General features: G+C 37.5%; 1 protein-coding gene across 1 annotated transcript in view; it reads right to left on the bottom strand.

The window, feature by feature from the left end:
* The window catches only part of LOC306868757 (nucleolar transcription factor 1-like), a 967,110-nt gene that overhangs the window by 426,857 nt on the left and 515,503 nt on the right, over window positions 1-24,750 (bottom strand). The window lies entirely within an intron of this gene.

Below are 24,750 nucleotides of genomic sequence, written 5' to 3' on the forward strand. Positions count from 1 at the left end.
ATGTGCGGGTGTACATGTACATGTTTTATTGCATTATTAACAGCTTTCCTATGACCTTGCTGCACTTTGCTATTTTTTCCCCACATCTGATAGTGACCCGTGTATGTCTGTAAATCCTCTTGTGGGTGAGCTGCGTGTTCGCTTCTCATTGCCTATGTTGAGTGACCTGAAATCACCAGGGTCAAAAAGCATCCTCCTTCATTTTCTCTCTCTCTCTTGCCCTTTCTAATTCGCTCTGTTGCTTTATAAACCACGCAATGTTTAGAACAGAATAAAGTTTCAAAAATAAGAGGATTTAAAGCATTGCTAGAAGATGTTTAGAACCAGAAGCTGTGGTTGCCAGAACTGTTAAAAATCTGATAGCAACATCCTAAATTTATGGAATTAACTCACATTTACAGTTGAAATGTACAATTTTAAAAACTAATAAAATGTTAAAATATCAACCTACTGAAGTACAAAAATCTGTTTCATACCTTTATAATACACTAACAACCACCAAAAACAAATGCGGTAAATGAGTAACATGTATTGTAGAATTAAAGCAAAGAATATTAAGTATTTTTCCAAAACAAAACACCATGGTAATAATTCAATAAACATTCATTTAACAAAATGAGATGTAACATAACATGACCCTACTGTGTATAACCACTAAGATAAAAGAAGCTCAATATTATTTCTATTTCTAATCTAGGGATTTCTGTGAATATCAATGAAAAAAATTTCACTGTAAATTATAAGATGACTTGTTCTTTTTTGCTCCCAAAACCTGTGAATTTAACAGTATTTTACAGTAAATGTCCCATTACTGTAGATTTATTTATTACTGTAGGTTTTCAGGTTTTCTATATACAGTAACAGAACTTGCACCATTAAATAACTATCATTTTTTTACAGAGTACAGCCAAAAAATTTTTTTTTTTTTAATGTTTTAAGATATCTTCTTTAGTGTTCTGCGTAAAAAAGAAAGTCACACAGGTTTGAAACGACATGAGAATGAGTAAAGTATAACAGAATTTTTATTTTTGAGTGAATTATTCCTTTAAGCTTAAACAAAGATGTGAATAAAACAGCAGAATGAGACTTGCTGCTCTGGTGTAACGGATGACAGGTTACAGGAGAAGGTGATTTCAGAAAGCCCACTCAATCTCGCTCCCCCTTCTTCTTTTCTGACACATGGCACGGGGCTCCACAATTCCTAAAATCAATGACCCAATATGTTCAGGCACAGATAACAGATGATCAGAAGATAGGCATAATGGTCCCCACGCAACTGGTGAATGTCCATCACCAGTGTGAATATTAGATGTGAATCAGATGGGGAAGGTGAGCAGGCTGAGAAGGAATCTCATGGGAATGTCAATTGCCGTTAAAGTAACGACAATGTGGAAGACAAATGAAGGCAATATCTGGAAATGGAATTAAACTTGTATAAAACGTGGATATGGGAGAATTTGAACATTTGTCAAGACTATTGCACCAGATGCGCCAAAGTTCTTATTGGGGAACCAGAGGATAAAACTCCTGGAAATGGCACGCCATGGATTGATTTTAGGGATAACTTCCTGACAGGAGGGGAACCACTTAGTTTGCCCTTTGATTTTCTTCCTTTTTTACTAAACCAACAAGACAAGCAAAATTCAACCCCTTTGTTTCTTTAAGGTACAATATTCCTTAAAATCCTTGGGTCTACAAAAGACTTGAGTTTAAATAAATAAACAGCAGACAAGCTAGAACAGAAATAAAATGCAAATACTGAGAAAAAGAACAAGATTCAATTAAAATCTGCTTTAAATCTATATAAAATTAAAAAAATTAACATTCATTGAAAATAATATATCATAAAAAATTATACTTTAAAATTTTACTTTAAATACTTTACACTTTAAAATTATACTTTAAACCTGGCTGTTTACTATGAACATGTTGGTTCATATGACAAATTGCTTTGGATAAAAAATGTCTGCTAAATGGATAACTGTAAATGCAAACCTTTGTAAACCAACATTGCTGACCCTCGTGCAAACCAACACTAACAAGCATTGAAAAACAAGAAATTTACTCTGGACTGAGCTGTTTTTTTCGTCACAGGAGTCATCAAATAGCTCAGGGAACTGTATGATTTTAAAATAAGATCCTAAATCTTGTTTTCCTCCAATGTTAAAATGAAATCTCGCCTCGTTCGCCCCGGCACTTGAGATGAATGATGAGGGATTCCTGCTAGCCGCTTGAAATGGCATAGAACGGCTATTGATATTCATACCACAACGTTTCACTACAAACCCTGAGTGGAAAGTCAGAGGTTCCGTGGTAATCGCCTCGGTTAGTGGGCCAGGGCCATTTCCAGGCTCTGATTGTGAGTTTAGTTCCTGTTCTCACAGGTATCTCCCATCCCATTACAAGCTGTTGAGGTGGAAAATGAACGTTTTTCCCCCAACAATACTTTTTTCCCCCTGCAACACTTTCTTCGCCTATCTGGCAGCACAAAAAAGCCTTTACCTCAAATAATACAACAGCCAACATTTTATCTTTGTTTCATTTCTGTGTTTTACACATTTGGGAAGAAATCCATCTACCTGACCATATTTCCAAATGCCTCAAAACATGACCGGCACCACTGAATAACGTGGTCAGTTTAATCTTCACTTCTTTTGAAAGTTTCGGGGCTTTGACCGCATTTATGTGTGTATTCTGGGCTCTGTCACTACCTTTGCAAGTGATGGGATCTCTCCTACAGACATCATTAACACTATTTTATCACTTTACCCAAGGAACACATGATATTTTACATTGCGGAGGAGGAGACAGACATGCAAAAGGCAAACGCTCAAACTCTGCATTCCCCTGGCGCCTACCCAGCATGCACCTGGACTCAGATGTCTTGGTAAATTTTATGTATTAACACAGTGAGCCTGTTATTCCACTACGAACGTGTAGATAATTGCCAAGACTATCTAATATTTATCTTAACACGTATCCTCACCCCGGCGAGAGAAAAACAGGAAAGAGAGAAGAGAATTGCAATGTATTAATGTGACATGACCGGGGGAGTTTTTAAAAGGCTCGTTATTACCGCCTCAAAACTAGGGCCTAATGACTTGTCCTGTCCAATGCTAAGGTTTCACGTAATTGTCCCTTAAACACAAATATAAACAGTGTCATCTCATTATATCCGGCTGGAGTTCTTAAGTTTCAGGCCTGAATGAATTATTCCTCGCCTCTCATCATGACCGTCTTTCTGCACACCCCTGCACACCAATGATAAGAAACAAGAGTACAAGTACGTACAAGCTATATTTCTTGTTTCTTTTTTTGGAGCAATATTTTCTATTTGTTAAACACACTGAAGACCAGAGTAATTAGATGTGATTTTTAAATACAAACACAGGAAGACAATTTCAAAACAACTTATTATACATATAGAATATTACCCTCATACAAAAGTTCTGTCATGACAACTCTCTGAGAGTTTAGCATAGTAATATACATGGCAATGTTAATGTGTTTCGTAATGTAATCTGCTACGCTGCTGCTGCGGCAGAGCAAGTACCGAGACTTGCTACTGACAATACATCCACAACAATACTGGTGCTACTCTTGTAATATACATGAAATAAACCCCATATACGTATAGCATGCATGAAATCACCCTGTAGCAAGTCTATACAGGTGGAGCTGGGGAAGATGGAGGGATTCTGAAGTGCACTGCAACTGCAAAACAAAGCACTAGCCAAGTATTTGAATATTGAGCAGCAAGCTCGTTGGCTGCTGATGCAAAAAGAACCAATCAGCTGTGCCATGTGAATAATCACATGATTAAATCACATTGGGTTAGAACCCATTGGTCTGCGTCATCTAGAGATTTATGACAGAACTTTGTGTTTTTTCACTATACTAGGGTGACCATATATTAGTTTTACAAAAAGAGGACAGTGGGGGGTGGGGGAAGGAGGCGGGGTTTCGCCTAACACAGCAAGGTTTTTTTGTTTCTTTGTTTGCTTGTTTTGTTTTTAGAATAAATAAAAAGAAAGCAAGATAGAATAGAAAAAGAATAGAGAATGTATTAGAGGCTCATTTTTAAATAAAAATATAACAAGTCAATAGAACAGAAAAGAATGCTTGTGTTAGAAGGTAGAAAGAATAGAGAATTCTAGTGTCAAAAGTTCTTTTCTTTTTAAATAAAACAAGCAGTTAGAATAGAAATAGAATAGAGAGTGCAAATGTTAGAGGGTCAAGTTTAGCCTATTTAATTAAAAAACAAGCAGATAAATTTAGAATTAGCATTAGAATAGAGAGTGCTAGAGTTAGAGGGTCAAATGAAGATGAAAGAGATGTATTTTCAGCCGTTTCTTGAAAATGATTAAGGACTCAGCTGCTTGGATTGAGTTGGGTAGGTCCACCAGGAGGGAACAGTTAATGAAAAAGTCCATGAAAGTTTTATCACAGGTTGAATGCAAAATGTTTCAATACAGGCATTTCAGTCAAATGTAATTTATGCAATATTTCACACGTTTAACCCACTTCGGAAAATCAACCCATGGCAACAGTTTAAAAGTAGCCCAATTCTGTGGAAAAAACACGGATTTGGCAACCCTGCATCCAACAAGAGCTGCAGGAGTCAGATTTGACTGATCACAGGTGAAGAAGGGAGAGATGGAGAAGCTTATGACTGTAGATTAGATTAGATTAGATTCAACTTTATTGTCATTTATGCAGAGTACAAGTACAGAGCTAATGTAGTAGCCTAGAGATCTCCAAATTTGAAATCTAAGTCAATAACAACTGGCTGGAGCCAGAGCCAATGGTGAAAATCTTTGCGCGAATAGACCCCATACCACTTTTGGAGTTCATGCCCGGTTTTGGAGATCTCCAGTCTGCAGTTATACCTACTTGGAGAGATGACTGACAAGACCCTGCTGGAGTATTTGCTGCTCAGCAGATCCTGAGCTCACTGACAAATATCTTATTTTGTAAGAGGTGCTCCTTTTACCTAGAGTGCGTGTGATCGCAAAATCAAAAGTGAAATTGAACAGCGCGAAACACATGTTGCATGAGCAGGCGGCAATGCGGTAGCGGGATTAAGAAAACAGCCGAATCCCGGACATTTTGGGCGATTAAAAAATCCCGGCCGGACGCATTTTTAATGCAAATAAATTCATCATTAAGGTGTTTTAACTTTAAACCGTCGCTTCTGACCAAAATACGAGTGCATAATCCATAATCCAACACTTCCTCCAGTGAAACATCCATCCCTTGTTGTCCTCTCACATCAAAATACTGACATTTTTGTTTAGAACTGTTTTCTCTTGTAAATGGTGCTTGATCTGCGATTTCTCTCCTGATTCGTGTGACAAGTCAACTTTTTCAATGCAGAAAGCAATATTATGGATAGAGGACTAATTTTAGCTGAAAGCAACGGTTAAAGCAACAGGTTGAAATATCTAAGCAAAGATTTTGTTCATTACAAACACACAGATTTTCACTTCACAAGATGTTTATTGATTGGCTGAAGCCATGTGGATTACTTGTGGATTATTGTGGTTTTTATCAGTTGTTTGGACTCTTATTCTGACGGCACCCATTCACTGCAGAGGGTCTACTGTTGCGCAACTGATGTAATGCTAAATTTCTCCAAATCTGTTCCAATCAAGAAACAAACTCATGTACATCTTGGATGGCTTGAGGGTGAGTACATTTTCAGCAAAGTTTCATTTTTGGGTGAACTATTCATTTAAGTTTATATTTAAAAAACACTTAACATGACCTGAGAATCTTTAAGACTTTTTAAAAGTTTTCAGGAACTAATTAGGAGTTCGTGAAAATGAATAAATTAATAAATGTGCTAAATGTATAGCTAAAATGCAAATAATTCGACTTATTATCTCCAATAACCTCATCCAGAAACATGCTCATATCACCGTACAGAGCATATTTCTACAAGGGAATGAAGCAGTCAAGCCTATGATGACTGTTTGCAACACAGAAGCAAGATTGTAATGGATAATTGGCAACACAAAGACTAATCAAGCACGGGTGATTGCCTGTTTTTTAAAATTCTCTTCGAATCCTTGTATCAATTTGCAACTAAATGGAAAAGGCCTGTGCATTGGAATCAGTAATGTGGGCTTTCTCTCCTTCTGCCTCTCTCTATCCCTCTCTCTCTCTCTTTCTGTCTTTCTCTGTGGGTCAGCGGCAATCGCGAGTCCAGGGCTGGTTACAGCGTGGGGACTAAGGGGGTGGTAGTGTATGAAAATATAAAAGGCCTTGCGCTTTGATTCCTGCGAGGACCAGTCAAGAATAATAATGCATTACCCCACAACCCTGCAAAAGACGCTGGAAGTAGCCACACGTCTCAATGTCCAACTGGAGGCAATGAAGACTGCCTGCTCAGTGTAATAGCGCCCTCTATGGACGTTATTATTGAATGCAATACAATCCCATGAACTCTGACACCAGAAACACAGTGGAACAGACGAAGAAATGATGGCTATATGCAATATATATATATATATATATATTGCATACAGAAACTAATTAAACACAAACACTACGGACCTCAAGGACTGATGGAGCTGCAGAAAGAGAAGAAGAAAGTTTGTCCAGAGCACAGGTGTTTGATGTCATGGCAGCTGGTGGGGTGGGTCCACCTGTCTTCTGCGCATCCCGCAACCCCCACCCTTTCTGCTGTCTCCATGGTGACAGATGGAGTCCAGAGGTTCTGATGTATTCTCACCGCTCCTCCCTGCGGTCTGTTCCTTCGGTCCATTCTGGCCTGCTCATTTGGATTCTTCACAGTAGCACAGGTTAACTGCTTACAGAGAGGGTCAAGACCGAATGAATGACAACTGAGATCCTCACGTGAGCAATTAAGAAGCGTAAAATTGATCTGTATTAGTCACAAATAGCATAAGTGAAATCCTTGAAATAAATCTTAAAAACGAAAAGTCAAACCCAATAGTCAATAGAAATCATGAATAAAGGCATTCTTTAAAGGAATAGTTCAACCACAAATGAAAATTCTGTTTGTCCAATCTCTGAAATCATCTCTGTAATATCTGAATAGTTTTTTTTTTGCTCAAGTTTCCTGCTTCTCCTGAGAAAAATACACATTTGTCTCCTCTCAAACTTCCCAAAAGATTTCTCAAGATACAAAAGTCCAAAATCAGATTTCAATGTAAACTCAAATATTTCTCATTAAATTCTCCCAAAACCAAATCTTGTGAGCTACTGTATCTACATTTGTTGTATATCCCTATTCTTTTACAACATGTCTATAACTGTCTCACTCATTTGTAGTTTTTGTAACATTTTTAAATGTGTTTTAAATTCTCACCAAGGCTGCATTTATTTGAGCAAAACTACAGTAAAAAACGTATTTTTGTGAAATCTTAATTTAAAATAACTTTTCTATTCTGATATATTCTTAGATGTAATTTCTTCTTCTTCTGGTGAAGCTGCCATTACTCCAGTCTATTAATGCTGAAAACAGTGCTCCCTAATATATATATTTATTTATTTTTTCAGTTTAAAAGAAAGTTTATAAAAATATATGCTGTTTATAAGAACAGCATATATTTAAACAAACAGTTCTGAGGTGCAACTTTTACAATTAGTCTTAATAAACCATCACTATATCTCTAATATATCGACCTCCTCATCATAACAAGGACTTTTTAAGTGAACTTGCTGTATTAATGGGGGATTTGGTTACCAGGCATGAAAAAATACTGCTGCTGGGTGATTTTAACATTCATATTTGCTGTACTTCTAAACCACACTCTGCAGAATTTTTTAATTTGATTGAGTCTTTTGACTTTACTCAATGGGTTTCTAGTCCAACACACATCCATGGTCATACCTTGATCTGATATTAACCCATGGTTTTTCTATTTCAAATGCTGAAATCAGTAGTGCATCTTTCTCTGATCACAGAGCAGTCTTCTGTACTGTCCCTCTTATGGGCCGAGTCCTTAGAAATCCATCGCTGGCACGTTTGACTCGCTCTCTTGCTCAAAATTCTAGTGAATAATTTTCTGTAGCCTACCGTGATGTATGCAACTCTATCTACTCAGAATCTACTTTGCTAAATCTGGACGCTGATGCACATCTTAATCTTTTTAATTCTACATGTGCTGACATCATGAATTCTATTGCCCCCTTGAAGTATAAAAATACTTTGACACACTGAAACTACACATACTCTGAGACGGACTTGCAGACAGGCTGAATGCAAATGGAAGAAGGACAGACTGCAGGTTTCTTATGAAATTTTGAAAAACTCTTATAGCATGTTTCAGAAAGCTGCAAAATGCAAATATTTGTCTGAACTTATTACAAATAATTGTCACAAACCTCAAGTTCTGTTTTCTACTACAAACTCACTCTATTCTTGAGCCCTCAACTTCTCTTTGCAACAATTTTAGGACGTTTTTTGTTGAGAAGATCACAACATTAAGATCCCAGCTGTTTAATTCAACATATATTTTGCATGATGTTCCATTATGTTCTTCTACCTGGTCTGAGTTTGAGCCTACTGATTTGATTTCATGTAATGAAATTGTTGGTCACCTAAAACCAACTATCTGCCCTCAAGATATAATTCCACCTCTTTTTCTTAGACAAGTCATGGACACAGTTGGTTCTGGTCTGTTATTGGTTATTAACAAATGTTTGTCTACTGGTTCCTTCCCTAACAGTCTTAAATGTGCTGTGGTGATGCCTTATCTTAAAAAACCAAACCTTGATCCTTCTTCTTTTTCCAATTTTCCTCCTATTTCTAATCTACCCTTTATTTCAAAGATCCTTGAGAAAATTGTCTTGACTCAAATTACAATCTTATCTGACTGCTAATTCTGTTCATGAGATGTTTGAATCTGGCTTTAAAGCTTCACACAGTACTGAATCTGCCCTTTTAAGAGTCTCAAGTGATATCTTTACAGAAGCTGACTCTGGGAAATCCATGACTTTAGTTTTATTAGATCTGAGTGCTGCTTTTGATTTGGTTGATCATGAGGTCCTGTTGACATGTTTGGAGACATCTGTGGGCCTGCGTGACACAGTCTTACAGTGGTTCCATTCCTATCTGACCAAAAGAAGTTTTATTGGTCATCAGTCTTCCTCTAGTATACCTCTTAATTGTGGAGTGCCACAGGGATCAATCCTTGGACCGGTATTGTTTACCCTGTATATGCTACCTCTGGCTTCCATTTTTAACAAATATAAAGTATCCTTTCATCTATATGCTGATGATACTCAGATCTACTTTCCTTTAAAGCACAATGATAAAAACACCCTACAACCGCTGTTGGCCTGTCTAGAAGAATTTAAGCTTTGGCTCTCAAGTAATTTTTTACATTTAAACAAAAATAAAACTGAAATAATTATATTTGGGCATAAGGAATATTGTGAGTTAGATGTTGACTGAGGCCCTCTGGCCCCATATGAAATCTGGGCGTTCTATCTGATCATAACTTAAAATTTGATAAACAGATCAATGCTGTTGTAAAATCATGTTTTTATCATCTCCGTCAACTTTATAAAGTAAAACCCTTCTTATCACAGAGTAATTTCCAAACAGTGATCCATGCATTTGTAACAACTCGCCTAGATTATTGCAATTCACTTTATTACGGTGTTTCTCAGTCTTCTCTCTCCCGTCTACAGCTAATGCAAAATGCAGCTGCTAGACTTCTCTCTGGTACCCGCAAGTATGAGCCAGTAACCCCTATTTTATCGGCATGACACTGGCTACCCATCAAATACAGAATTGATTTTAAAATTGATCTATTTGTGTATAAAGCCCTCAACAATTTGGCCCCTCAGTACCTGACAGACTTGCTTCATCCTTACACCCCATCTAGAACATTGAGATCTAGTGATCTCTGTCTACACATCGTGCCTAGATGTAGACTTAAAGAACAAGGTGATCGCACTTTCGCGACTGCAGGTCCGAAACTCTGGAATAGTCTACCTCTTTATATCAGACTAGCCCCCTCTATTTCTGCTTTCAAGTCTGCTCTAAAGACATATCTCTTCTCTCTAGCTTTCAGTACCCCTTGTTTATTGGTTGAATTGGTGTTTTGTTAGTGCTGTGTTTTAAATTTGATAGTCTTGTTGTATCCATCTTATTTTTGTGTTTTTTATTCTACTCTGTACAGCGCTTTGGTCAACCTTGGTTGTTTTTAAATGTGCTTTACAAATAAATATTGTATTGTAAATATTGTAAAATAGAATGTCTGTACTGTCAGTTTTGATCAATTTAATGCAACCTTCTATCTAAATAGAAACTCCTATAACCTTGGAGCTATGAAAGAGCAACATACAAGCAAGATTCCAATGGAACAAACAAAAAAACTTAAATTGAAGAATATTTTTGCTCTTTTCTCTGTGTTAGTATGCTCAAAAAAAACAACAGTCAATGTATCCAAGGTCTATATTCTCCTGGGGTTAATCTGTATGTGTTTTACACTCTATACTCCACAAGTTGATGAGATGGTTCCTGTATTGCTCATGGTCACAATTCCAGTAAATGACTCTAAGCCATGAGCATTGATATGTCCTAGAGGACCTAATGATGTTAATTTGTTGAACTTACTGCAAACCGTACCGCATGTTAATTTTAACCGATCGCGTTCATGTCGACTAACACCACGCGTGTGAGGGAGGGTGTTCAACAGCAGCCAAATGAACATCAATGACTGCTGCCTCTGTGGAGAGAAAACAAGCGCAGGCACAGAAGGCAATATAAAGCCCTTAATAAACACGAAAATAAATAAATAAATAACTAGGCATCTCTAAAGGGTCCATGAGACCTACATCTGTCTCCTTTCCTGTCAGGAAGTATCAGCCCTGTTCCATTTTTTTTGCACACGTGTTCACAAGTACGCACTCGTTACCAGTACGTCTGAGTTATGACTAAGAGGCGATCTTCCGAAACAGCCACAAAACTGCATCATTTCGCCTCACGTCCGTCAGCACAGCTCCCGCCGGATCCACAATGGCACATTAAGCAATCCTCACCCGTCCCATAAAATAGACATACTGCAGCCCTGGCTGCAACAGTAGACACTTTCTTCATAAGCGCTGTGGGTTTGCAGCCAAAAGCAGAATACCCTCAACCCCTTTATGATGATAAAACCAGATAGTCAGCCATTTTGGATAAAATGGACTCACGATTCAAGATCATGGACTGATTCAGGCAGCTCGAAGTCTCCCGCTGTGTAAAATGACAGCCTGTGAGACTCAGAATGACCATTGGCCTCGGCAGTAGGGCCGTATCACCATGACAACAGTCAGAGGCATTGCAAGGCATGATGGGAGGTCAGCAACATACGTCTTCCCAGGGGTCCAGAGAAACAGTTGGAGACCAGGCTTTCACGTACCACACGGTAAAATTCATCCTGTAAAATCTAGACTTGAAAATGCATTTTCAGCGGTTCTTCGTTTTCAGCTAACTACACATAGATTTGAACACTGCAATGAACTTACACCACAAGATTAAACATATATGGACACATGAACATCCATATGTGCTTGTTGAACATTTAATTTGCCTATTAAAACAATCAAAATTTGTTTTTTTATTTACATTTTTTACCACCTTATTCTTCAATGCGGGAGTAAGTTTATGGGCAAGACTTCTGGGTCTTTAGCCACTAGGGAAATAACAATTGCGTCCCAAATGACGCACTATACACTATGCACTTATACACTATGTACTTCTTATGTATTATGTACTCAACTATGTAGTGTATGAATTATATAAGATTATTTTGTCATTAATAATCAGAGTCTGATAGCCCCTCCCCCTTCACGACACTTCAGGAGTTTCGAAGTCATCATCGGATTGGTTAGATTATACAGGATTTCCGGGAGACGTGTGTGTCGCGTTCTTTAACGTTCCGCCTAGAAACCAAAATGCCGTGGTGCCAAACCCCCTCACGAAAGAAGAAAGCTGTCGTGATTACAACTGTGACGACAAACGTTTATCAGGATCAAATAAACGCTGGATTTTCAAAAATATGTGAAATATATAAAGTTCGCGGCATAGAATTTTTAAAATACGTCCGAGAGTCTGTTACTGTGGCAACATTTCCACGCCCCTAAACATGACACGGCACAAAATGAAACGTGATTGGTTGCTTTACCTGTCAGTCATATGGCCTCTTGGACAATCAAAGCGGCCAAAGTTCCCAGACCTTAAGCCGTCAGTCTGAAGGTCAGGCTACGCAAGACTATAATTAAAGCTGTGGCAGTTGAGTGCATAAAGTGTCCAACATTCCACACTTAGTTTTTTGGTTATTTAAAGGGTTAGTTCACCCAAAAATGAAAATTAGCCCATGTTTTACTCACCCTCAAAGCAACCTAGCTGTATATGGTTTTCCTCTTTCAGACGAATCCAATCGGAGTTATATAAAAAAAATTATCCTGGCTCTTCCAAGTGTTAGAATGGGGGTAGGCGGGTGTTTTTGTTCAACAGTCCAAAAGTAGTCAAATAAAGCATGCATCACGCGGCTCTGGGGGATAAATAAAGGCCCCCTATAGTGAATCGATGCATTTTGTAAGAAAAATATCCATATTTCTCACTTCCGCTGACTGCCGAAGGAAGCAAAGTTTTCTTACTTTAGCAAAGTAAATCCAGTCTCCTCTTGGCTTATATTGAACTCCGACAACATATTTCTTTACAAATTCTCGTTTTGTGCTTCTAATTCGTGACCGGAGTTTTGTCTTGCTGCCTCTCCTCCGCGCTTCCGCATTCGTCACTTATCACCGGCGTGTGTGCGATGCATACATCCTATGTCATCCGCCGGAACGGCTTGCATGTATGACAGTCAGCAGAAGTGTTTATAATGTTTTAAATATGGGTATTTTCTTACAAAAACGCATCGATTCGCTTAAGGAGGACTTTATTTGCCTCCCGGAACCGTGTGATGCGCATTTTAATATGGATGTATGTGCTTTATTTGACTACTTTTGGACTGCTCAACAAAAATACCGACTTAACTCCATTCCAACACTTGGAATAGCCAGGATCATTTTTAATATAACTCCGATTGGATTCGTCTGAAAGAAGATGGTAATACCTAGGATGCTTTGAGGGTGAGTAAAACATGGGCTAATTTTCATTTTTGGGTTAATTAACCCTTTAAGTGCATCATCTGGGTATTTAAAGTGCACTTTTTCTTTTTGGAATTTTCAGTGTGAACGCACTACTCGCACTATTTATAATACAAAACATCACTGAATAGTGCACAAGTGTGCGATTTGGGATGCATGTGCAGTAAACTTTAAAATTATTTGCACTACAAACCGGTGTTCATAATTAGGATTATACATTAAAATAATATGGTAAGACAAACCAATTTGCAATATCAAGCAGCAAAACGAGCTGTTTATAACAGCTAAAAATAGCTGGATGTGGATGACACCGGAAACCAGACCCATAAAATTTACAAATGGCCGCCACCGCTCTTACAGGAAAAATAAGGTGGATATATTAATTTTAAACGTCAATAGTTCAGTCATCCTATTGACACACCATTCTCACACAATAAATATCACACCTATCTGATTTCGAAAAAGCTAATTATGCCATAATTACAAAACCTGCAAAGACACGTTGTCAAGATCGTCATCTCTCTTTTTTCCTGCTTTCCTCTCTGTGGAATGAGTCAGGGGACTCTCCATCATCAGTGAGTGTGTAATGAATCCATAGAGACACGTTTGGGCAAATAATTGAACCGTTATCATTCACGACTTAATTACACGCTCAGGGAGTAACTGACGTCAGAGGGAGCGCCAGCCAGTACAGAGAGAGTAGAGGGATGCAGAAAGAGCAGGAAAAGCACGTGGGCCAATCAAGTTAAGATAAATTCAACCAAAAAAACGTACAATTCAGTCATCATTTACTCACCTTCACATTGTTTTAAAATTTTGTCTGTGGAACAAAAAAAGGTGCAGTTTTTGAGAATATTCTGGTCGCTGCATAGCGAATGAGGAACATGACAAAGTAAAACACCTTGAGGCCATTCAATTATCTTTCAAGAGTGTTTAGAGTCCCCTCTCATGAAAGACATAAGCGCAAAACACGTCCGTCTAACACGTTTACATAGAAAAACAACGGTAAACCAGCACAGTAAATGCAAAAACGTGTATCATAAAACGTTTCTTGAATATATTATGGGTCTTCTGAAGTCTGGTTCAAAGTAGCTTTGAACGGAGACAAGTCACTGTGTAGGCCTACAAAACATCTTGGCATCTATGGGATTAACTTTGTGCCAATTAAAATGAATGTAATTTTTCAAGAAACGTATGAAAATATAAAACAGAATAAAATGTCTTTGAAACTAATTTAATTGCATGCAAAATTTTTATTTTCTTATCTGTTGTTTTACTTAAAAAAATATTGATTTAACCACTAAGGTCAGCTGGATTACTGTCACGGTCACTGTGTGTGGTTTTTAAAGCATCTTTAGGACTCACAGAGATGGATTATTTGCCTAAAAATCTTAATTTGTGTTTACCTGTCCAGTAGAAAGAAAGTAATATGCATTTGGGACAGCGTGAGGGTGAGTAAAAGATTAGAGAAGTTTTATTTTTGGGTGAATTATCCCCTTAACAATCATATGCTAATTCAAGATCAGTATAGACTAATAAGAATAAAGTGCAACCTCTTGTGTGAGTGTGAACTGTCTCTGTTTTAATCTAGAGCTCCAAAGAAATTAAAATATTTGCATAATATCAGGTGTCTGAAGATCAAGATCCCAGTCATTCAAAGGTGACGTGTCTGAACAAAATAAGATTCTTGTCTGATGAGGGCAATGGATCACTGCATCCTCTGGGTCAGCATCAGAAGTTTGTTTATGGAAAAGTTGCTCCCTGGAAATTGAGAAAGATGTATTATAGTCTAACATTACCAGCTGCTTTGAATTCCCATGACACATTTCAAGCTTAAAATATTTCAAACAAATAAATACACAATATAATTATTTAATTTTATATGTATTAGTAATTTTAACTTAGTAATAAATACATACAAATTATGTACCATTTATCATCTGTAATACCGTTGTGTAACCATTAGATGGCTGTATAGCCCTATATATCCATGACTGTGTATACCCTAGTTGCTGGAAATAGATTTCAGTCATAATTGTTTGTATGTATTAGGTTTTGCATTTGGACACATATTTAGGCATTATTAAAGACTACTTTTTGTCAAAGTTTGTTTGCAGAACAATACTGATAATATAATAATAATAAAAATATTAATATATTATTTTATATCATTAAAATGAAATAGGAAGCCGCTAAGAGACGCTCACATCCACACTGGGGGCGCTTCACTTCCAGATCAAGAAGCTGTCAATCAAAAACTCAGTAGCCAATGAGAACACACCGCTGCTAGCCCCGCCTCCACCAGAGATTTGTGCCAGAATGGCGAACTAAAACTTCAGAATCATAAACGAAAACTCTGGAAGCGTATTTGTAAGTACAGATCAACGAATGAAAGAAGAGAAAACGGTCGCAAAACATGCAGTGTATTAAAAACGAAGTCAAAACTTTTGCATGTAATTATTTATTTTTCAGTTTCAAAGACATTTTATTCCGTTTCAGTTTATATTTTCATACATTTCTTGAAAAATTACATTCAATTTAATTGGCACAAAGTTAATCCCATATGCATCCGTGAGGAGAAAAATAAAGATGTCCAATTCATGAATGTAACTTCCGAGTCTGAAACAGAGATGGTCACTAGATATATGAAATACGATTAGGCTATCTGCACATCACAAATACAGTTCAATATCAATATCAGGTGAGCTGTGAGTTTGTTTCAGGTGAGCGCTGGTGGGATGGGACTGCTATAGCATGACGCTAATCAGCGGCTGGCAGCACTGGCCAAACGGGTGGTCCGAGTCTGGCATGGCGGTACCCCAGGACTGTGGTGCTCGGTTTGAAGTTTAATGATGCCAGCTGCCAGCTCTGCCAGCCTGAAGGCACTAACGATCTGGCGGTGCCAGCACAGAGGCACCTGGACGCTCGGCACGCCGCAGCACGGACGGGGAGGTGGGGCTGCCACGAGCCCATGATGGGGCTGTGTGCCGCGGAGGGGCTCGAGCGCTCTTTGAAGAGTAACCCCCCCTCCATTTCCATATTTCATTACACGCAGCTGAGCGACAGAGCCCCAGCCAGATGTTCTATTTTGAGCTATTTAAATTTTGACCTGCTTTTCCTGCTTCTGCTCGTGAAGAAGAAGAAAAAGATGGAGGGGTTTCAATAAACAACAACAGCATAGATGCCAAGTTAGTTGGAAAGATACTGGTGTGGCTAACTACACCTTTTTTCAACACAATCAGTTGATTTTAATCTGGGAACAGACTGACAAAGCATGGAGAAATTTAACCCTGTTTAACTTGTCAGTCTGTCCAGGCATCTGTGGAGAAGTGTTTTCAAGAGTCTCATGCACACACAAGCATCTTATTGCACCGATCCATTCACCGAAATTGCTTGATAAATGTGTTTGTTCACTCATGCCCTAATATTTTAATTAGTTTATTGAGTTTTGTTTATTCACATTCAATTTTAAACCAGTTTAGTTTGTTGCTCGCCCGCACCTTCATGAATCATTGAACAGCATATTTTATCAGTAATCAACGTAATTAGCCCAGAGTAGATTTTTATTGCTCAGAGTTTGCTCTTTCATAGCTCCAGAGACTTATTGGAGCTCTAAATTAGGCCTCAATTGTATCTCAGACATTTATACTAAAATCCCTTAGGAGAAATAAAAATAGACAAAAAGTAAGAGAACTCAGCGATAAAATGAATGTGTAGCTCAGATCATTTGGAGAGTTTAATGAGAAATGTTGGAGTTGAAATTTGACCTGCTTGTGGCGTAGAAACAATTTTCACTCAGAAATTGCAAGTGTATTTCAAATATCTGAAATAGTATTTTTATAAAGATAAACTGTTTTGTCAATTAGATAGGCTTTTTTTCACACATTCACATTTTTAAATAGCAGTTCCATGCCATTGAGAGTTGACTGAGGATGCTTTATAAATTCCAGAAACCAGAAACGAAATTGGAATTTATGGAAGTAGCAATTCAAATAACCCCAATAAGTATTTTTATAATAAGAAAAATATGTTTGCCAGCTGAAAGAACACTTCATTTACCAGAATGCCAAGACTTATTGAACTGCAAATAATTAAATTCGTCTTCCTGTCATTTCAGTTTAAATTCCAATTCAACTTGGATGTGACACCTTAATATTTCAGCCAATTCTTCAATTCTGAATTATGCACAACAACATGATTTATACTTTACCGAGCCCCTGAAAGGGCATAATGATGGAAGAAATTAGATGAAAGGGAAAAAAATACATTTTAATGCTTTTGCATTTGTTTGAAAAACATTTGCATTCCCCCGAGAAACTTTGCGTTCTCTGACTGGTGAAAAACTATATTTCATTTTTTTCAGGTAAACACAAAATCTTTTAAATGTAATTCCTTCCTTCCAATTCAAATTAAATTTTTCCATCACCATGTCTGCTTAGGGGCTCTATATACTTACTCAGTTCTCGGTTTATGTATTTATGTATGTATGTATATGTATATGTATACGTAACTATCACTGAGTCAGACAAAAAAGTAAAATAAAAAACAGTCCTGCATATCAGTTATCAGATACCTAAAAACTTTAAATCAACATTATTCGATCTCTAGAAAACTCACACTCTCTAGTTTACTGTGCACTGTTTAAGTTCAGCTTGCTCCCAGCACCTTCACACACACACACTGAACTCTGATATCATTCTCAGGCTAATGTCCGCAGGCTAATGTACTGCACCACCTCACAGCTATTAATATGGATTTGATCCTGAGATCACGCAGCACCCAATACTGCTCTAAACTGCAGGGACACGGCTGACCTTTGTAGGAGTGTGTGGTAGAGACGGAGGGAGGGGGACAACGAGAATCTCATTTCCATGAAATACTGTTGTCTACATCCAGCAAAGAAGTGCTGTCCCTCAAAATATCAGATTGGACAAGCCATCCCCTTATTTTCTAATATAATATCTTCTCAATGCATGATCTAGACATACACGTAGGTGGAATACTGTGTGCCTGAAGCAGAGATGGTTGCTGTCAGCATTTGAGGCCATCCATCACTGTAACCCAATCAACTTTAAATGCTCTCTTTAATCCAATCAGTCACAAGCACACTCAGCTCATAATCCAATCGAAACAGGGCCATTCCCAGACGACAATCTAGTCCACCTGTCAGCACCACTGAGCATGTGTCAGGCAAGGCATCTGATTGGTTTTAGTAATCTTTAGTAATAGACAGCAGGTTAGGTCATGAAAGGTCATGTCAAAAGTAATGACATAAAATTAAATTCAAACTCAGTGACATAAACTACAACAAGGGGGAAAACACATATTTTAACCTGCAAATGGCTGATTTTTAATGCAAAAATACTGACCATGTTTTGGTATCTTTTTTTGAAAAATGCATTTATATGTATGTCTGGGAAGAAAAATTGTATATATATATATAGTTGAAGTCAAAACTTTACATACACCTTTCAGAATCTGCAAAATGTTAATTATTTTGCCAAAATAAGAGGGATCTTACAAAATGCACGTTATTGTTTATTTAGTAACTGATAAAAATGACCCCGTTCAAAAGTTTACATACACTTGATTCTTAATACTGTGTTGTTACCTGAACCAAAGCTGTGTTTTTTTTTTTGTTTAGTGCAAGTTGTTCATGAGTCCCTTGTTTGTCCTGAACAGATAAACTGCCTGCTGTTCTTCAGAAAAATGCTTCAGGTCCCACAAATTCTTTGGTTTTCCAGCATGTATTTGGACCCTTTCCAACAATGACTGTATGATTTTGAGATCCATCTTTTCACACTGAGGACAACTGAGGGACTCATATGCAACTATTACAGAAGGTTCAAATGCTGACTGATGCTCCAGAAGGAAAAGAGAAAACTTTTGAACAGAAGATGAGTACATTTTTCTTGTTTTGCCTAAATATCATATTTTTTGACTTCAACTGTATATATATATATATTATGTTACAACCGGCTCCAAATTGCAACATGAACAAGAGCCAACACGGACCCGCAAATAGCAAAGGAAAATAGTTTATTTAACAAAAGCATAATTAAAGTATTCAAACGGTAGTCAGTGTTAATGTAAGTCAGTAATGAAGCGTGCATGGCAGTGGACTGTAAGTTCAATGTCTGAACTGTATGCAAACAAAATAAACAACAAAACAAAGGAGCAAACGGCAAGCCCGGCTAACGTGGTCACATCATCAGCGCTGCAGTCTTTATAGCTCCGCATAATGAGTCTCAGGTGGGAAGACACACCCACAATAACCAGAATACAACCAAAAACACAGGCTCAGCACTCACTGGGACATAACATCTGATATTCTGATGTTCACATAAACAATTTATATGAGAGAAACCTAAATGTTTTCCAGTGCTGTGAGGAATGAATATAGTTGAACGCTGCACCCATCCAGCCCGAGTACGCTTTAATTAAATGCACATCTATGAGCCTAGGATGGATAAGAGATAATAACACTGTTTCACAACTAATTATGGGTAGTAAACATAGTTGATGTCGATGTTTGCTTAATGAACTGCGCCTGGCAAGCTCATGAGCATTTGGTGGATACAAAGTCTATTAAACCTTGTCATTTGATCAATCAGATTTTTTTAAAATTGATAGCAACTTTAGCTACACTTATAGCTGATGTTTATTCTAAGATAACGTCCCAGACAGTATATAATAAAAGTTCTTGTGTGAGCTGAGAAAACGAAAGCAAATACACCACGTTTTCCGTGAGCTTTTAAACATTCAGTATTTACCCAGAAATCCTCCCGTCGCTCATCAAGACAATCAGAATCAACTCGCCCTAAGCTCAATAAATACACAAGTATAGACCAATATAAAAAGTGTAGGAATAAAAATGCATAAAACTTCCAGTGAAACTTTTCTAAATGGTGAACAAACATTAAATGAGACTGATGTGTTCTTTCTAAAAATGAACAGCAAAAACACAGCGTGCAGCTGATCGCTGAATTTAATAACTGTAGGCTTATTCAGAGAGTACAACTTGAAATGACTGAATATGAAAGACATTGACTTGTTAAATGCATGTTAATGCTGACATTTATAGTGTATAAAAATATGATTTAAGACATGAGCTTAAGCCTTCATTTTTCATTTATGTACTATATGTCTGTGGGTAAATTGTGTCCATATTCTTCAAAACATTTTGATATTACTGTCTGAACAGTAAATAATATTTAGGTTTTTACAATCTCTATAGAAAATGTGAAGGATGCTTACCTGTGCAAAATGTGATGCAATATTGTGGTTGCTAAGGTATTCTGGATGGTTGCTAGGTGGTTGCATAATGCGCCAAGTGTACGTTGAATTTTTTCTGATATTCTGGTCTATGGCTCTGGTTCCTTCTTCAGAGCAAGTCTATAAGATTTTTTTTTCAACTGATTCTTTACCATCTGCAAGACAAAAATGACAAGTTTGATTGCTTCAGTCAGCATTCGTCTTTCCAACAAAACTACATGAACAAATACAAAACTAATCATATCAGATTTCAAAAAAGTACTTCTCAAAAGTAATTAAATAAACAAATAAATTGCTCATTTTCTGATTAAAAAAAGAAATCAACATCTCCACAGATGGGGATCACAAACCCTTCTATTTGCAAACTGAATGACTTATATCAGATTTAATGTACAGTAAGGGAGCACTGGTACTGTACACACCTGCTATTTTGGTTCCTCTAAATGTCATCCATTTCCAGATATCGCAAATTGCAGACAGCACTTCTGATGACAGAGTCCAGTGTGTGTGTGTGTGTGTGTGTGTGTGTGGCACCATGAAAAACATTTAAGAGAGGTTTTGACAGAGAGCTAATAATTCTCTCTCAGTGTGTGTGACTGTTTCTGTTTCAGGCTACGCTGATCCCTCGTCTGACCTGCAGTAGATCTTCTTCAGCACACTGACATTTTCTTCCCTCACACTCATTATATTCTACCTGCAGTTCGATCTGACACAAAGGCCCATGTCCACGGGAAGGTCAGAGGTCAGGAAGATGGATGACTGATTTGTGAGACTGACCCTTGAGGTGACGGACAGCCTGATCCACCAAACATAAGTCTGTTTTAAAGCCATTGCTACTGAATACAGCACTGCTGTCACTCAACTGTGACCAATCATGTCTCCGCAGGAAATAGATACAGGAATAGCATGGAATGAAGTATACCTTTGCAGACCTCCTTCGTGTGTTTTCTCTCACACACTCAGAAGTTGAAATTATTATTAATTTTGATTCTGAATTGTCGTGCCTGATAACTGAATATGCTGGAGTTTGTTTTTGGATCAGCTAGGAGAATTTTTCTTGAAACCCTCCCAAGCAACATGTGGTGATGTAGGGGCTGTTTGACCAAGGTTTTCTGACCCCGAGACTCAACTATTTTCTGCAATTCTCCAGCTGTGGTCCTTGAAAAGTCTTTAGCCACTCAAACTCTCCTTCTCACCGTACATTAGGACGATATAGACACACGTCCTCTTCCAGGCAGATTCATAACATTTTCTGTTGATTGGAAATTCTTAATTATTGCCCTGATGATGGAAATGGGAATTTTCACTGCTCTAGCTCTTTTCTTAAAGCCACTTCACTAATTTGTGAAGCTCAATTATCTTTTGCTGCACATGAGAAATATATTATTTGTTTTTTTCTCATTGTGATTGATGATTAAGGGAATTTGGGCTTAGTTTTCCCTCCTATTTATATTTCTGTGAAACGGGAAGCCATGGCTGGATAATTTCATGTTCATAATCACCCTGGAGTGCTTATAATTGTGAATATGAATGGGAATATACTTCAGAGATATTTTACTCATAAGAATTTCTAGGGGTGCCAATAATTGTGTACGTGTATTTGAGAAAAACATTTATTTCATAATGATATTTCCCCCCATTTTTAAGATTTTAAGGTTAGATTTTTGTCAATTCTTTAAATAAAAGATCAAAAGGATGAACAATGCAGATTAATTTTTACAGCCTTCTCTGATCAAATTTACCAAGGGTGCCGATATTTTTGGCCATAACTGTATATGGTAATTTTACAACAATGTAATATTTTTTATATGTAACTTATATAGTTTTATTGTACATGACAAAAAAAATATTATTTTATTCATTTCAACAAATTTACCGTCAATACAGATGCTGCATAAGTCTTTGGCTGCATCCATTGCATCTGACATGTTTTCTCACTCATATGCCTCTAACTCAAAACTCAGGGCTTAAAGAAAATTACGAGTTTCCCACTTGTAATAATGACTTTGTCGTGGCGTTCATGTGTACAATTCGTAAATAAGATCTATCCGACATGACTTGAATGCACCATAAGTATCAGCTCCAGACTCTGTAAACAGCAAATTCAAGGGAGCGGCCCACATTTTTTGGCCAATCAGAAATGCTCTAAGCCTGTCAATCCTTAAATTTACGCAATCGGGCCCATTGGAAGTTGGGAAAATGGCTGAAATGGCTTAAAGCACCTTTAACTTTTCTGATTTTCAGCTGGTCTTTGACATCACAAGGTGGGAACGGTCTCCCATCTCAACAGCCATCGTAACAATTCTTTCATTATCAGCGAAAATGTGAAATAACCTTTGCGAAGGCGGGTGAAGTTTTAAAGCCGCTGGCATGCGAAGGTCTCCTTGACATTTTGCCGCTCATCTTCTCGAACGCTTTCTCCTGTCTGAGAGAAGAGATGTGTGCGCGCCCCAATGACATTTACCAAAGTCATCAAGAGCGGGGAAAAATGGTATTAGCAAAGAAGAAACAGCTAAAAGTAGCTTGTTCTGTTCCTGGGACCGGATTTAGAAGAACATACTGTAAAAGCAAGTCACCTGCAAAGCTTGCATTTGAAACTAAAGTTACACTATTTTTGATTAGGTTGGTGTGACGGGGAAAAAAAGGGCCTATTTGATTTTTTTGTCTCCTCTGCCACCTCACTGCATAACGCCACTGATCCTGGAGTTCAGTAGCAGACAACAAGTGTAAAATAAAGATATATCCCATACCCTACACATTTAAAATGTATACACCTTTTACATTTTCCCCAAATGCTACTGAAGCCAATTACAAAATTATAAACAAACTACAGAACAGTAAATCTTGTTAAAGTGTTAGTTCACCCAAAAATGAAAATTCTGTCATTAATTACTCACCCTCATGTCGTTCCAAACCAGTAAGACCTTCATTAATTTTTGGAGAACATATTATGATATTTTTTTATAAAATCTGAGAGCTCTCTGACCCTGCATAGACACAGCAACACAACCGTAATGTTCCCATTCAGGTCCAGAAACGTAGCAAGGACATCCGTAAAATAGTCCATGTGACATCAGTGGCTCAACTTCAATTTTGCGAAGCTACGAGAATATTTTTTGTGCGCAAAGAAAACAAAAATAACAAAATATATTCAACAATTCTTCTCCCCGTCTTCTGCCATTTTGGAGAGTATCACGACACATGTGCATGCTTTCCCCAGAACATAATCAGCATTGTTTACTTTCAGGAGAAAGCTGTGCATGCGTCATGATACTCTCCAAAATGGCACAAGACGTTAACTCGGGGAGAATTGCTGAATATTTTTTTTTGTTTGTTTGTTTTCTTTGCACACAAAAAGTATTCTCATAGCGTCGCAAAATTGTAGTTGAGCATGGACTATTTGATCAATGTCCTTACTACATTTCTGGGCCTGGGAACATTTCAGTTGAGGGTCCGAGAGCTCTCAGATTTCATCAAAAATTGTATAATTTGTGTTCATTTTTGGACTAATCCTTTAAATGAACAGTGTAGAATGGCAGAATTCAAACTCTTAGTATTGTTAAAATTTTCAGTAAAACACTTAAGAGGGTGGAAATTAATCGCATTTATGATGAATAGCATTTCTATAGATTTCAATATTCTGGATCAGTCCATATCTGTACATCATATCAGATATAAATAGAAGCTCTGGCAAGTCATAGCTTACATGCCTCATGCACTTAAAATAGGCAATCAATCGAAAGTAACATCCTCACAATCCACCTATATTGCCTAGAGATTCTTCACATAGGCTACCTTCCCCTCACATGAAGAAAAACATGGATAACACATCATAGACTTCCTCTTACATGTACTCTTCTTCCTGAACATTTTCCGTGTCGATCCCAAGCTAATAAACACAAGTAACCCTTCTTTTGGATTCTGACTGGTGAGTGAACAGTTGTCATCTTCCTATCATCCGCTAGAGAGCTCTGTTTGACATCAGCTAGAAACATACCGAGGTGTTGATTATCATCGTCCCAGTCCAGAAGCGTTGCGAGGAGAGGAGGAAGTCTGGATTTTTTTAGCTGCTGCAGAATCATTCAGGGCCTCCCAGGTTTAATTCTGGAGGTGTTTTACTGAAGAATTTCACTCTATTTTCACTCTTGTTTATTTGTGGAAAGCAGCTCCCAGGTTTTTCATGCAGGGAAGCAGACTAATTGTTTTAAATAAATTACTTTCTACTTATGCTTTCAGGAAGCTTAAACAACTATCTCCAATATTTACTTTAGCATACAATTGAAATTATTCTGTGAAATAATGTCATGAAGCTTAGTTTGTCCAGGAAGGCATCAGGCAGAAATATAACTTAAAATC

The sequence above is a fragment of the Barbus barbus genome, assembly GCF_936440315.1.
Source record: "Barbus barbus genome assembly, chromosome: 4".
Taxonomy (NCBI): Eukaryota; Metazoa; Chordata; class Actinopteri; order Cypriniformes; family Cyprinidae; genus Barbus; species Barbus barbus.